General features: G+C 46.9%; 1 protein-coding gene across 1 annotated transcript in view; it reads left to right on the top strand.

Moving 5' to 3' along the window:
• Window positions 1-15,616, top strand: part of BRWD1 (bromodomain and WD repeat domain containing 1) — a 1,722,898-nt gene that overhangs the window by 525,994 nt on the left and 1,181,288 nt on the right. The window lies entirely within an intron of this gene.

Here is a 15,616-nt window from a genome sequence, read left to right as displayed (position 1 = left end):
GTGACCTGTAGTGAAACCGGGTGTATGCACCGGTTCACGCAGACTGCAATGGCAAGCCTGCAGAACCCTTTGCACGGACTCCCTATGGGTGGCAGAATAACTGCTGCACCCATAGGGATCCCATGGAAGCCCAATGCCCCGGGTACCTAGGTACCATATACTAGGGACTCGCATGGGGACACCAGTATGCCAATTGTGGGGAGAAGGTTTGTAGCAACCAAATTTAGAGGAGCGAGCATAATCACTGGCGTCCTGGTTAGCAGGATCCCAGCACACAGTCAAACACACTGACATCAGGCAGAAAATGGGGGTAACCATGCCAAGAAAGAGTACACTTTCCTACACAAACCCCCCAAACAAAGGACAAGAAGGCTAACCTTGCCCAGATGAGCCTTCATTGTCTAAGTGAAAATATCTAGAGAGTCCATCTTCATTGGAGAGGTTACTCCCAGGTCTAATGACCACCTCAACAATTTGGGGTTTTCTCCTTTCATCTGGTTGAGCCAAAGAAGGGGCTTGTGGTCTGTCTGAATAATAAAGTGAGTGCCAAACAAGTATGGCATCAGCTTCTTCAGGGCCCAGACCACAGGAAAGGACTTCCTTTCTATACTTGACCAACGCCTCTCTCTAGGGTTCAACCTTCTGCCGATAAAAGCAACCGGATGATCCTGACCCTCAGTGTGAGCTGAGAAAGAACTTCCCCACCTCTGCCTCTGAAGCATCAGTTTGGACAATGAATGTCTTGGAGTAATCAGGGCATTTTAACCCTGGTGCACAGCACACGGCCTGTTTTAGGTCCTTGAAAGCTTTTTGACAGCTAGCTGTCCACAAAACTTTCTTGGTCATCTTTTTTGATGTGAGGTCATTCAGAGGAGCTACAATGGAGCCATAATTGTTAATGAACCTCCTGTAGTACCCAGTGAGGCCTACAAAGGCTCTTACCTGGGTCTGTGTTATAGGGGGAGCCCAGTCTAAGACAGTCTGAATCTTCCCCTGCAATAGTTGAATTTGGCCTCCACCTACCAGATGGCCCAGATATACAACCTCCCCCTACCATATCTGGCACTTCGAGGCCTTGATAGTGAGGCCTGCCTTTTGCAGGGCCTCCAAAACATTCCACAGGTGGACCAGGTGGAGCTAAAGACAGCTATGTCATCAAGATAGGCTGCACTATAGGCTTCCAAACCTTGGAGGACTGTATTCACCAGCCTCGGGAAGTGGCAGGTGCATTCTTCAATCCAAAGGACATAACAGTAAATTGATAATGCCCTCCAATTGTTGAGAATGCAGTTTTTGGTTTTGCATCCTCTGACAATTTGATCTGCCAATACCCTGTAGTCAAGTCAAAGGTGCTTAGATACTTGGCAGATGCCAGTGTATCTATTTGCTCATCTGCCCTGGGAATAGGGTGAGCATCAGTCTTTGTGTTTGTGTTGAGCCCTGTATAATCTACACAGAACCTCATCTCCTTTTTCCCGTTTTGTGAGTGAGGTTTTGGTGCCAGCACCACTGGGCTAGCCCAGGGGCTGTCCGAGTGCTCAATTAATCCCAGGTCAAGCATCTTTTGCACTTCAGTTTTGAAGCAATCTCTAACATGACCAGGTTGCCTGTACATTTCACTTTTAACAGGCAAACAGTCCCCTGTGTCAATAGTGTGTTCAATCTATGTAGTCTGACGAGGTGTCAGAGAAAACAGTTCAGAGAACTGGCCTAGGAGGTTCCTGCAGTCCTCATTTTGAGACTCGGAAAGGCAGTCACTTAAGACCATTCCATCCACTGAGTCATCAGCTGCAGTGACGGAGAAGACATCAGGGAGTGGGTCACTCTTCTGCCTGTCCCTCATCCGTTGCCATGAGCAGGGTCAGATCAGCCCTGTCATAGTAGGGCTTAAGGCTGTTCACATGAAGCACCCTGAGGGGGTTTCTGGGAGTGCCAAGGACCACTAAATAGGTGACCTCACCCTTTTTCTCCACTATAGTGTGGGACCACTCCATATGTCTTGGAGTGCCCTGGGAGCCACAGGCTCCAGGACCCACACTTTCTTTCCTGGCTGGTACGCAGTTAGGACAGCCTTCTGATCATGCCACTGCATTTGCAGTAGTTGGATGGCCTGAAGGTTTTTAGTGGACTTTTTCGTGTATTCACCCATCCCAGATCTGAGACCAAGTACATAGTCCACAATGTCTTGTTTAGGGGTGCTTCAGAGGTTGTTCCCATCCTTCCCTTACAAGTGGACCCCTAACAGGGTGACCAAACAGAAGTTCAAAGGGGCTGTAACCCACTCCCTTCTAAGGAACCGACCTGTAGGCAACCTTTTGGCGTGGTAATAGGACATCCCATCTCCTCCTGAGTTTTTCAGAGAGTCACATAATCCTACCTTTGAGAGTTTTATTAATTCTCTCCACCAAACCATTGGTTTGGGGATGGCAAGGGGTAGTGAACTTGTAAGCAACACCACATTCCTTCCTCATGGCTTTGAGGTATGCAGACATGAAGTTTTGTACCTCTGTCTGATACCACCTCTTTTGGAAAGCCCACCCTAGAGAAGATTCCCAGGAGGGCTTTCACCACTGCAGGAGCTGTAGTGGTCCTTAGAGGTATGGCCTCTGGATACCTGGTGTCCTAGTCCACCACCATAAATCTCTTTCCAGAGGTAGTGGGAGGGTCTAGGGGGCCAACAATTGAATGCCCCTAGAGAACTCTTTAAAGTGATAAAGGCATTATCTACTCCCTCTAGGCCATCCGATTTGGAAAACTACCAGGAGTTTTGCGACAAGGTAGCTAGGCACTTTGAGAATATAATTCTTCAAATACATGCTAATTTTGTTCCTCATGAGGTTTCTAGGGAACACCTTTTTGTGGCGTCCCCGGATGCTAAAGCTAGTTGTAACGTTCTATCTGACTTTCATATCCCGACTCAAGATAGTATCAGAAAGTTGATTCTTGAAATAGTCGGGTTCCCCTCTGTACCCTTGTCCCCCTTCTATTTTCAAATTGGCTCCAGACTTGATGGCTCGGGCTTTAGTCCTGATTTTTCAGGAGGTTCTAAATTCTGGGACTTATCCCTCTCCATGGAAGGAGACTATAGTTGTCCCCTGAAAAAGAAGCAAGATGGTATAGCCAGGATCTAGATAATCTACAGCCAATAGCTCTTCTTCCTTTTTTGGCAAAGATTTTAGAGAAAGTCTTGAATAAGGAACTAGTAGAATTCTTAGCGGAAGTGGGAGACCTAGACTCCTCTCAACATGGTTTTAGAAAGGCCCACAGTACGGAGACTGCCCTTATTTCATCCTCTGACGTTATTCGTAGATTAGCCGATGAAGGACAAGGGGTCATTCTAGTATTAGATCTATCAGCGGCATTTTGATACTATTTCTCCTCATCTACTGATGAGCCGCCTTTATCAAGTAGGGATTAAAGAGCGAGCCCTTAAGCTTCTGGAATCTTTTTTGACCAACAGATGGACTACTGTTAGTTGTGGTAACTTTAGATCTACACCTTATTTACTACCATGCGGGACTCCGCAGGGATCTTCTTTGAGCGCTACTCTGTTTAATGTGTATGTTGCCCTGCTGGCAAATTTGATTCGATCCTTTGGATTTATCCCCACCTCCTATGCGGATGACACTCAGCTAATCATCCCAGTTAATAAGAACTGGGAGGAGGTTGCGGATCGGTTCAACAATTGTATGCAAGCAGTTAGCAATTGGATGAAGACTAACTGGCTTAAAATGAATGCTATTAAAACTGAAATTCTCTGTTTGGGGCCGGGAAATGAGCAATGGAATCCACGTTGGTGGCCCACAGATTGCAGTACCCCTCCTGTCCCCACTACTGTCAGCAGGAATTTGGGTATCATTTTTGATGATCACTTATCCTTCAAAAGTCAGGTGAACCACACCTTAAAGACATGCCTATGGCTTATTAAAATGCTAAGGAAAAGCTTCCCTTATCTTCAATATGAATGGAGAGTTTCTGCTACTTTAGCTCTGGTTATGTCCAAAGTAGATTATTGCAATGCCCTTTTTCTTAATCTGGACAAAGCTTTGATTAACAAGTTGCAACTGGTCCAGAATTCGGCTGCTAGGGCGGTTCTTAATCTCTCTCGTTGGGCATCAGTCAGCGGGAACCTTAAACAACTTCATTAGTTCCCGGTAGCTCAACGTATTTTTAAATTGCTCTGTCTGACTCACAAAGCAGCTCACGGGATTGGTCCTCGCTACCTTGCCACCAGGCTCTGCTGGTATGTTCAAAAGAGAAATCTCAGGTCTTCCAAGGCCTATAGAATTCAGGTCCCTCGTACCTACAGAGCCAAATGGGGTGATACTCCGTTTACCGTGGCTGCAGCAAAACGCTGGAACTCACTTCCTCTGACTATCAGGAAAGAACCCTGCTACCTAAGGTTCAGGAAACTGATCAAAACATGGCTCTTTCCCCGATAGCCTGTGTTTCTTTTTGGGGGGGTTTTCCCGGGCATTCCCTCTTTCTTTCTATCGTCTGTTTCTTTGGGTGGTTTCTTGGTGGTGTTTTTCTCTCTTACCTTCTATGCTAGCACTTCAATGCTCTTCGTGAGCCGGAATGCGCTCTATAAACCCGACATACATACATACAATATCTACCCCAACCCTCTCAAAGTAACCCCCAACCACTGGTAGTGGAATTAGGGGGGCCTTTGGGGTCCCACCTGTTTTTCCACTGGCTTGTCAGGTGACAGAGGAGCGACAAAACTCCTTTGTATCTTCAGACATGTGGGGCCAGTGAAAGTTTGGGACAAGCCTGACCCAAGTCTTGCTTTGCCCCCAAGTGACCTGCCAGGGCTATGTCATATGCCAGTTTCAACAAAAACTCTCTATACTGCAGAGGTACTACGAACCTCCTGGTGGCACCAGGTTTGGGTTCCCTTGCATTTGAGTATAGGAGATTGTCTTCCCAGTACATCTTGTGGGTGCCACTGACATCGCCTGCTTCCTGAAGCACAGCTTGCTGTCTTAACCCTTTCAGTGTGGGATGGGTGTGCTGTGCCGTACTGAACTCCTCCCTGGCAGCCCTCCCCCTGCACATTCAAGTTCAGCTGTCAGTGCTCAACTCTTCAGGTATAGGTTCTACCAAGGGAGTGGATTCCTCCTCCTGAGAGCGAGAATCCTCACTGGAGGGTGGGGTAGGGGGCAACTTTTTGCCTTTCCTACCCTTTGCTTTGGGAGTCTCTTGGGGTATTGTTCCAAGCTCCATGATTACGTTCTCCTGATGCCTTTTGGCCTGATACCTGGACAAAGTAAAAATATGCCCTGGGATGTCCAGCATTGCTGCATGGGCCTCCAACTCAACTTCAGCCCAAGCTGAAAACTCCAAGTCAATCCCCAAGAGACTCCACAGGTATGTCTGTGGACTTTACAGCCTTTTTTGGGCCAGTAAACCGCCCCCACCCAGCTGAAATTAGCAACTGCCAAGCGGTGGCATACAGTGTTGTTGTGGGCGTCAGTCACTTGGTACTGCTGACCAAGTAGGTATTGCTCAGGGGACACCAGTTTTTCAGTCACCATAGTGACACTGGCACCTGTGTCCCTGTAGGCCTCTGCCTGAACACAATGTATCAAGGGTAGCTGCCTCTGCTTACCCATATTAAGGGGACAGGCAGCAAGGGTGGCAAAATCAATGCCCCATCTGAGACTAAAACAGCCTCAGTAGTTTCCCTAACTAAGCCAGCCCCCACCACACTTCCTTAAGTGAGCCTAGCTGCTCCCTTGGAATTGTTATTGCTGCCTGACCCACCACTACTGTTGTTACTAGGGGCACTAGTGGTAGAGGTGGGGGCTGTAGTGGTGGGTGGTTTGGTGCTTTTCTTACGTCAGGAACTGTCTCCTGGCCTGTCGCCCTTATTCCTACAGACATAGCAGCAAGGCTTTGTGTTGTGGGAAGAGGATTTGGATCCACCCCAGAGGAATTTTGTGGGCCTGATGAATACTCTTTCATTTTAGTTTTGTCCTCACCCTTGTTCTGAGACTTAGCTGCTTCTTTTTTCTTGTCCTTGTCACCCCCCAGTGTGAGCCTTTCTGCTCACCCTTGTTCTGACCCATTTGTCTGCCTTCTTTCCTAATTCTTGGGGAAAGGTCAGATCGGAGACCATCAAGTACTGGTGCAACAAATAAGGCACATAGTTGTTCAGTATATGCTCTCTCAAAATCAGATTGTACAAGCCTTCATATTCACTGACTTAGCTACCATGTCACCAGCCTACCAAAGCCTTTACAGAACAGTCCACAAAATCAACCTAACCCTGGTGTCCCTGAACTTAATTCTGTACTGTTCAGTGGTAAGACCAAGTCCCTCTAATGGAGCAGAGTTTAAAACTGTGTAATTATCAGTATCCTCCTCTCTGACAGTAAGAAGCCTATCCCTACCCTTGTCAGAGAAGGAGAACCAAAGAATAGCAGCCCACTGTCTCTGGGGGACCTTCTGAACTTTACAGGCCCTCTCCCAAGCAGCAAACCACTTCTGGATGTCATCCACCACCTTGTATGGGGGAACAACCTTACTAAGATTTCTGTAATCAATAGAATCCTCCCTGACCCTAGGTTCCCTGAAACCAAAGTTACTGGTGCCACCATGGGTTGCTAATCCCATTCCCTGCCTCTTTCCAGCATGAGGTTCTACCTTCATATCCAAGGTGCTTGACCAAATCCTTATATCCACCAAGAAATAATCAATAGTACTGGACCAAAACCCACGCTTGAAGGTGGGAGCATGATTTAATTCAGATCTGGTGAGGCCATTACATGCTCTTAGTCCAAATCTAAAACAGAGGGAAGCCAACTGCGAGGCAGCGCAAGAGCCAACACGGTAGGCATTTTCTTTCGGTTGCAGAATACCCCAAAGTTCATCCTCCTCAGTTGTCAAATTACTAATAAAATTGTTGGTTGCGAATGTTCAGTTCATGTCTCCCGCTACCACCAGGAACCCTGATGGATGCAGGTGCTCCATATATTCAGCTAACTGGGCAAGTACCCTGGACTCTATACCTCATGAGACAGACCTTGCGTACACATTATTCAAAATCACTTGAAAGCCAGGTTGAAATATAAGTTGAACACCCAGTAAATCAAGTGAATTAAAACCTATTACTGAGTGATCGCATTTTCATTTTTTTGTTCAACAGGATCAAAAGACTCCCTTTCGAACTACCAAAAACCCCTGATGCAGGTTGGGCCGCAGAGAAATATGTTGTGAACCCATCTAGATAGATCACCTCTTCAGCCCAGGTTTCCTAAAATAGACATATATCTTGCCCTTTTATAAAACTGACCCACTCTGAGTCTCTCAGCTTTTTCCCAATTCCTGCCACATTCCAAGACATGATGGTGAGTCTTGAACACACAGTCTCTGGCCTAGTTCTCAATTGTGAAACGTTCACTAAATTACCGGTCCATTCTTCTTGACTAACTCCAGTAACTGCTGTAGGAATCCCTGCAGGAGGGGCAATATTTAGTCAATCCAGGTCAGATTTAGAAGGAGAGGGGTTCTCTTCCACAATTGGAGGTTGACTCCTGTGTGGGACTTGAGCCCCACCCAAATGACCTTCGAATAAGGGCCAACAACTGCTACCATTACCACAAGGAGGGTACATATACAGACTGATACCAGTTCCTCTGCCAGCCCTCCGAGAGCTTGGCCGTGTATCAAAATCAACAAGGTTATCCACCAGGATGGTATCAACGAGGAGGATTGAGATAGTCAAACTCCGATCCTAATTGACTGTGTCTGCTCGCTTCCAAAATGTCCGACCGTATGACAGAGAGACATTTCCTCTGTGTACGCAACCAGTGGATAACCTTATTAATGAGGGAATCTTGAGTCTCCTTGTGTCCAAATGGCAACCTGGGGACCCTCTTCATATAAATATAGCCCTCTTTCCTCCTCCAACCAAACCTCCCCTTCTTATCATACACCTGTGTTATTCTTTGGGGACCAGATGGGGGGTCTGGAAGGACTAGTGGGCACCTGCACACCCAGATCTCCCCGAAAAACCTTGGAGATGTCAGTGTGGCATGGGATAATCTGCTTCCCTGGACCATGTATAGGCCTGTTTTTATTTGGGGCTGGCTTGGGCTTTCGCCCCAGTGAAACTGGTGCAAGAGAGCAGATCGCTTTAATATTCGTCACCCTAATCCCAGGTTTTTCATTGAGCTCTAAATGACCAGAAGAATAGGTCGCCTCGCCACCAATGACTGATATAACTGGCGTAGTAGTCACCCCATCCAGCATTGTATAATGGACATCCTCACTGGGCAATTTAGAGTTACACACTGCCCTCTGTTCTGAAAGACCAGAACTTTTGTTCAGAAGTACAAGTACCATAGTCTTGAAATCATCCAACTTCTGAGAGATGTTAGCCAGCTCGAGTGCTCCTTCTAGTTGCATCTTCTTGTCTTTCTTCCCCGTTTCTGGTTCATCAAGGACTGGATGCAAAATGCATTCTTCAATGTCACTGGATGCAGACAGGGTTGAAAATCTATTGGAGCAGGGAATAACTACAGGAATTAAGTCCTCTTGTCTAGATGGAAAAGTGACCCTGGCTTGAGGGCATTCAGTTAGTTTCACGCATAAATCAGATGTCTTGGGGGGAGTTAAGATTTGGACTACAGGAGGGGGGTGTAAATCCACCTCTACAACCATTTGGGACATCTGTGGGTTTAAAAAAAAAAAAAAAAAAAGGTTGGGGATCTTCTTGGGCGAAATAGTGTCAGAACCTGAGAGGACAGAAATGGATGGACTCCTTAGTATTGCTTCAACCTCCTCGAACAGCGAGTCAATGGCTTTAAAATGTTTGTTGTTAGTATTAGAGCAACTGTCTAACTTCCCACTAGATAGTTTCTTGTGCTTTTTAGCACCCAAATGGGGCACTGGAACCTCGGCTGCCTTCCGCTTCCCCATTACTAGAACGGGATAGTGCCAAATGTAAAAGGAAGAAGGAGGAGGTAAAACAAATACCTGAAGAAAGTTCTGTGGATCTCCTCCCCATAGAGGTCACTGCTCCAAAACTAAGATGAATGGCCCAGCCCAGGCTCGAGCAGGCGATGACGGGCGAAGACTGGCCCGACTTAGCCCGATCTCCCCCCTGGGCTGCTGTGCGCGTCCCGCGCAGCGAGGTTCACTGGCCCTGAAATAAGGGCGGAGATACAGGGAATGCTGTTGGCTGTGGTTCCAGCCTTCCCCAGCGTCCGTGTCTGTGTCTGTTTCCCTGTAATGTGCATCACGCGCAGCGAGGTTCACTGGCCCTGAAATAGGGGCAGAGATGCAGGGAATGCTGGGGGCTGTGGTTCCATCGGCCGTGTCCATGTATGTTTCCCTGTAATGCGCGTTGTCTTCACCTGGAATCCGCTTTTGGGTTCCACTGGTCCGGTCCTGCCTCTGGGTTCTCCAACTGTGTTGTCCTCATGGTAGCCTATGTGAAAACCTGGTAACTTACCTCTCTGTACCCTGCTGCTGGGGATCTTCTAGTTACTTAACTTTTAGGGTTCCACTCTCCCCCAGCATTTTTTTTTGTATATGGTTTGGCCCTCCTATAGGACCCTTGCTAATTCAATTCCTTACCTGAGTACTCACCTGTGTATATCTTGTGTGTTCATACCTCCCTTGGGAGGTATACCCATGGTAATCTAATTTGGTGCGCCTACAATAAAGTACCTTTATTTTTGCAACATTGTGTGGTTCCATTCATGTGTGATAGGTTACTGTGTGACTACTGTGGTATTGCAAGTGCTTCACATGCCTTCTAGAGAAGTGTTGGCTGCTCACCACCGCTACCCTAGAGAGTCCTGGCTGTCTAGACACTGTAACACTACGTAATAGGGGTTTGCCTGGACCCAGTATAAGGTGTAACACCAGAGGTATCCAGCACACACTGGGCCAGCTTCCTTCAAAGACACTGTGGTCTCCAGGAGTGCTGCAGTGTATATGCACTGGTGGTGGGGGAAACAAGGTAATCCTCAAGTGTGGAATGCTCTTTAGTCTCCATCTTGCCATGGCCACAGTAGTACCTCTGTTCTAGGGTGGGGAAATTGTCTAGAGGTTATGAAGATTAGAGGCCTTTGGTCTCTGGAGGAGTAGGTGCTTTACATCAACCTGCTGGTACTGCTGGTGATTCAGCTGCTGCTCAAGGCCTTCCTCTCCTCCATCCAAGGTCGGTCCATCCTGATTATGATGGACAATACAACAGCAATGTGGTACATGAACATGCAAGGGGGAGTAGGGCCTCCCCTTCTTTACCTGTAGGTTTTGAGACTGTGATGTTGGGCACACTGCCAAGGGATCTGGTTAGGCCATCACCTGGCGGTGTTGGATTGTTAGAGCTGACAGCCTGAGCCAGCATTATCTTGAAGATCATGAGTGGCGTTTTCTTCTAGAGGGAGTCAAGGACATCTTCTCCCGGCTGGGCACTCCTTAGATGGACTTGTTTTCTTCCTTGGAAAATGCTCAATTTCAGTAGTTGGGAGTGCACCAGTATATAAGAGCCTTAGGGGTCACTTTTCAGTTGAAATAGAACTTACAGCTGCATTAATAGTTCCCCTCCACTCCATATCCTTGGGTTGTGAGGAACATTCGCCAAGACCAGTCCCAAGTAATTCTGTTTGCCCCAGACTGGCCAAGGAGGTTGTGATATGCGGACCTTCGACTCCTGATGTTCCCCATTCAAGCTTGTGTTCAGACCAGCCTTCTTTTCCATTCGAGGGGGTAGGGGGGAGGGGGATGCTGTAGCGAAATCTGAGACCTCCGTCTTCATGCATGAAGATTGAGCTGGCACACTTAAGCTTTTTTCATCTACCACCAGAGGTGGTGGACGTAATATTTTCAGCTCTATGCCTCTCTACAAAATATTTATTCAGGCAGATGGAATAGTTTTGTTTTTGTGGTGCGTAGAGAGCAATTTAGACCCTTTACAGGTGAAATTTTTTCCATATTTTGAAGTTCATGCTTTCCCTAGCCTGGGAGGAATGGGGGTGGATGGGGTTACCGGGGAAGGGAGGGAGGGGGTAGAATGGGGTTTTGGGTGTTGTGATAGGTACCATTAGAAGATACTTTGCTACATTGTTGCCATTACTCTGTTTCCCAGATCAGCTTTTTGTATTTAAATCTCATATTGTTATTTCTTGAAATGGTTAACTAATCTATAACTGCCAATTCCCTTTGTTATGCCCAGTGGAATTGCAATCTTGTAATGACTTTGATGGGGTTTACGTTTGAGACCCTGTAGAGTTGAGTAGTAGCATCTGTTAACCATCAAAGCAGTGTTTTTAGCAGCAATCACCTCAGCCAGACTTGTCAGTGAGTTACATGCCCTGAGCTCCTGTCTGCTGTTCAACTCCTTTGTCCCTTACAAATTTGTGTTTATGATCCAGGTTTGCCTTCCTAAAGCGGTGAATCCCTTTCACTTACCTCACCCTGCCAACTATTTTCCCTGACCCTCCCCTCTCCTCCTCCGAACATCACGAAGGAGGAGACGCGGCTTCCAGGTTGGATCTTAGACGGGCAGTCAGCTTCTACATTGAGTGCACCAAAACATGTTCGACTGGATGATCAGTTCTTCATTTGGTACGTCTGTTTAAAAAAAAAAAAAAAGGCAAAATTGTCTAGAAGTGGACTTTGTCCAGATGGATAATTCAAGGAATCAAGGCCTGCAATGCTTTGCTCAGGAGAGAGCCTGCAGAAGGAATTGGGACTAATTTCACCAGAACTAAATCGTCATCATCTGCTCTTGCCAAAGGGGTTGTATTCGCAAAGATTTGCACGGCTGCTATATGGGCATCCCTATCCACTTTTTCAAAACTCTACTGCTTGGATTTCAAAATGTATATGAATGGCCACGTCATCAATTGCGTCTTGCAAATTTTCCTCATTTAACTATCCATCAGTCTTCCTCCCAGGAATGCTTTGGAATCTGTTCTGCAGGTGAGAAATCTGCAGGTAGAAGCACCCATCAGAAGAAAGTTACTTACCTGTGGTGTCGATCTTTCTGGTGGATACTGAATCTACCTGCAGACTCCGCACCACTCCGCCTGCCTCCCCCTTTTTTTCTATCAATATATTAAAGATAAAAGATTATTCTGTAGGTAGATATCCACCAGAAAGATTATTACCACAGGTATGAACCTTTTATTTTATGCACTCTGAGTGTCATTGCCACAGACACACCTGTCTTCTCCCGGAAATTGTACCTTTGCGGTTGCCCTTCTCGATATCCTTTTTAAGGGACAGATATTTCTAACTGGTTAACTATGTGGCTTAGCTGCGAAGCAAGTAGCACATGCGGTTGAGCAATTGAGACAATGTTTGGAGAAGGCCTGAGGCTCAATTCTACTTTTGGATCCTATACGGATGGATAGACAACCGGAAACTGAATCAAAAGGCTTTAGGTTCAGTTAAAGTGGAAGAGTGGGGATAATTGTAAGGAAATGGCTCCCTGTTGCAGTTACTCACCACTTTTTGCCTGATACTGATGCTGACTTGACTGAGAAGTGTGCTGGGACCCTGCTAACCAGGCCCCAGCACCAGTGTTCTTTCACCTAAAATGTACCATTGTTTCCACAATTGGCACACCCCTGGCACACAGACCAGGGAAGGCCCCTAAGGGCTGCAGCATATGTTGTGCCACCTTTAGGGACCCCTCACCTAACACATGCACACTGCCATTGATGATTATGTGCGTTGGTGGGGAGAAAAAGGCAAAGTCGACATGGCATCCCCCTTGGGATGCCATGCACACAAAATGCTGCCTGTGGCATAGGTAAGTCACCCCTCTAGCAGGCCTCACAGCCCTAAGGCAAGGTGCACTATACCACAGGTGAGGACATAGCTGCATGAGCAGTATGGCCCTATAGTGTCTAAGTCTAATCTTAGACATTGTAAGTACAGTTGTGGCCATATTAAGTATATGGTCTGGGAGTTTGTCAAAAACGAACCCCACAGCTCCAAAATGGATACACTGAATACTGGGAAGTTTGGTATCAAACTTCTCAGAATAATAAACCCACACTGATGCCAGTGTTGGATTTATTACAAAATGCACACACAGGGCATCTTAGAGATTCTCCCTGAATTTTACCCAATCCTTCTGTGCAAGACTGACTGGTCTGTGCCAGCCTGCTGCTGAGAGACGAGTTTCTGACCCCCTGGGGTGAGATCCTTTGTGCTCTCTGAGGACAGAAACAAAAGCCTGCTCTTGGTGGAGGTGCTTCACGCCTCCCCCATGCAGGAACTGTAACACCTAGCAGTGAGCAGTGAGCCTCAAAGGCTATAATGCCCCAGGACACTCCAGCTAGTGGAGATGCCCGCCCCCTGGACACAGCCCCCACTTTTGGCTGCAAGTTCAGGGAAGATAATGAGAAAAACGAGGAGTCACCCACCAGTCAGGACAGCCCCTAAGGTGTCCTGAGCTGAGGTGACCCCTTCCTTGAGAGATCCTCCATCTTGAGTTTGGAGGATTCCCCCAATAGGAGGCACAAAGAGGGTGTATCCACCCTCAAGGACAGTAGCCATTGGCTACTGCCCTCCTAGACCTAAACACACCCCTAAATTCAGTATTTAGGGGCTCCCCAGATCCCAGGAAAGCAGATTCCTGCAACCTTAACAAGAAGGACTGCTGACCTGAAGCCCTGCAGTGAAGACGGAGACAACAACTGCTTTGGCCCAGCCCTTCCGGCCTATCTCCCAACTTAGAAGAAAACTGCAACAGTGACGCATCCAACAGGGACCAGCGACCTCTGAAGCCTCAGAAGACTGCCCTGCACCTGCGGAAAACCAACACTACAGGGAGGACTCCCCGGCGACTGCAAGCCCGTGAGTAGCCAGAGACGAGCCCCCACAGCGACGCCTGCAGAGGAAATCCAGAGGCTCCCCCTGACCGCGACTGCCTGTAACAAGGGACCCGACGCCTGGAACCAACACGGCACCTGCAGCCCCCAGGACCTGAAGGAACCGAACTTCAATGCAGGAGCGACCCCCAGGCAACCCTCTGCCTAGCCCAGGTGGTGGCTACCCCGAAATAGCCCCCCTGTGCCTGCCTGCATTGTTGAAGTGACCCGTGGGTCCCTCCATTACTTTCTATCTAGAACCCGACACCTGTTTGCACACTGCACCCAGCCGCCCCTGTGCTGCTGAGGGTGTACTTTCTGTGCCTGCTTGTGCCCCCCCGGTGCCCTACAAAACCCCCTTGGTCTGCCCCCAAGGACGCGGGTACTTACCTGCTGACAGACTGGAACCGGGGCACCCCTGTTCTTCCTTGAAGCCTATGTGTTTTGGCCACCTCTTTGACCTCTGCACCCGACTGGCCCAGAGCTGCTGGTGTGGTAACTTTGGGGTACCTTGAACCCCCAACGGTGGGCTACCTTGCCCCCAACTTTGAGACTTGTAAGTGTTTTACTTACCTGCAAACTTAACCTTTACTTACCTCCCCAGGAACTGTTGATTTTTGCACTGTCTCCACTTTGAAAATAGCTTACTGCCATTTTTACAAAGACTGTATATGATATTGCTTTTATTCAAAGTTCCTAAAGTATCTAAGTGAAATACCTTTCATTTGAAGTATTACTTGTAAATCTTGAACCTGTAGTTCTTAAAATAAACTAAGAAAATATATTTTTCAATATAAAAACCTATTGACCTGGAGTAAGTCTTTGAGTGTGTGTTCCTCATTCATTGCCTGTGTATGTACAACAAATGCTTAACACTACCGTCTGATAAGCCTACTGCTCGACCACACTACCACAAAATAGAGCATTAGAATTATCTCTTTTTGCCACTATCTTGCCTCTAAGGGGAACCCTTGGACTCTGTGCACACTATTTCTTACTTTGAAATAGTATATACAGAGCCAACTTCCTACAATAATAGATTGAGATAATTTCTTCAGGCAGGCAACAGTTACATGGCCATTTTGCATACAGAGGGAAAAAAACACTCATAGCTAAGGTAGCGGGAGAAAACTTGTGCCTGACCCTACCATTAGCGAGCAATGATCTTCACCATCCCTTCCTTCTACAGCACCTGGTTTGAAGGGGAGTGGGGATACAAACATTGATTTCCTTTCAAGAAGAGATAGGTATTAGTTTATGCGATCTGGAGCACCTAGAGGACTGTTCCATTGAATGAACGATTTACTAGCACAACATCTGATGCAGTTGCTCTCAGGATTAATTCTACTGGCCAAAATTGTAGCAGAAGAGCAAGGGGAAGGATTGTATTCGGATTCTTTTTGTGCATCTTCAACAAAACCTTTTTGAACTCTGATTAGAAATTTAAAAACATCATTCTTCAGGATGTGTAAATATCTATTGATATGTAAATTTTCTTCTGTATTCTAAGATCACTCTCAGAAGAGCTGGGTGGTTGGTATGTCAGCATCATTTAGGTTCTTGCAGTGTGTAAAAACTAGTGTGACAATTTTTTTTTTGACTATTAGTAGTAGTGGCCATTAGGGCTGAAGCGTGAAAGGTCAGTTTCATATTTATGTGAACGTATGTGCTATTAGTATATTGCAAACCTAACCGAAAAACAATGGAGCATGGGTTGTGTTCAAAGGCAAAGAGTCTGTGTTTTTAGAGTATCTTTCTAAAACCTGTTTGTT

The sequence above is a fragment of the Pleurodeles waltl genome, chromosome 8 (genome assembly GCF_031143425.1).
Source record: "Pleurodeles waltl isolate 20211129_DDA chromosome 8, aPleWal1.hap1.20221129, whole genome shotgun sequence".
NCBI lineage: Eukaryota > Metazoa > Chordata > Amphibia > Caudata > Salamandridae > Pleurodeles > Pleurodeles waltl.
The sequence above is the reverse complement of the archived record's forward strand: the minus strand, read 5'-3'. Positions and strand labels throughout refer to the sequence as shown.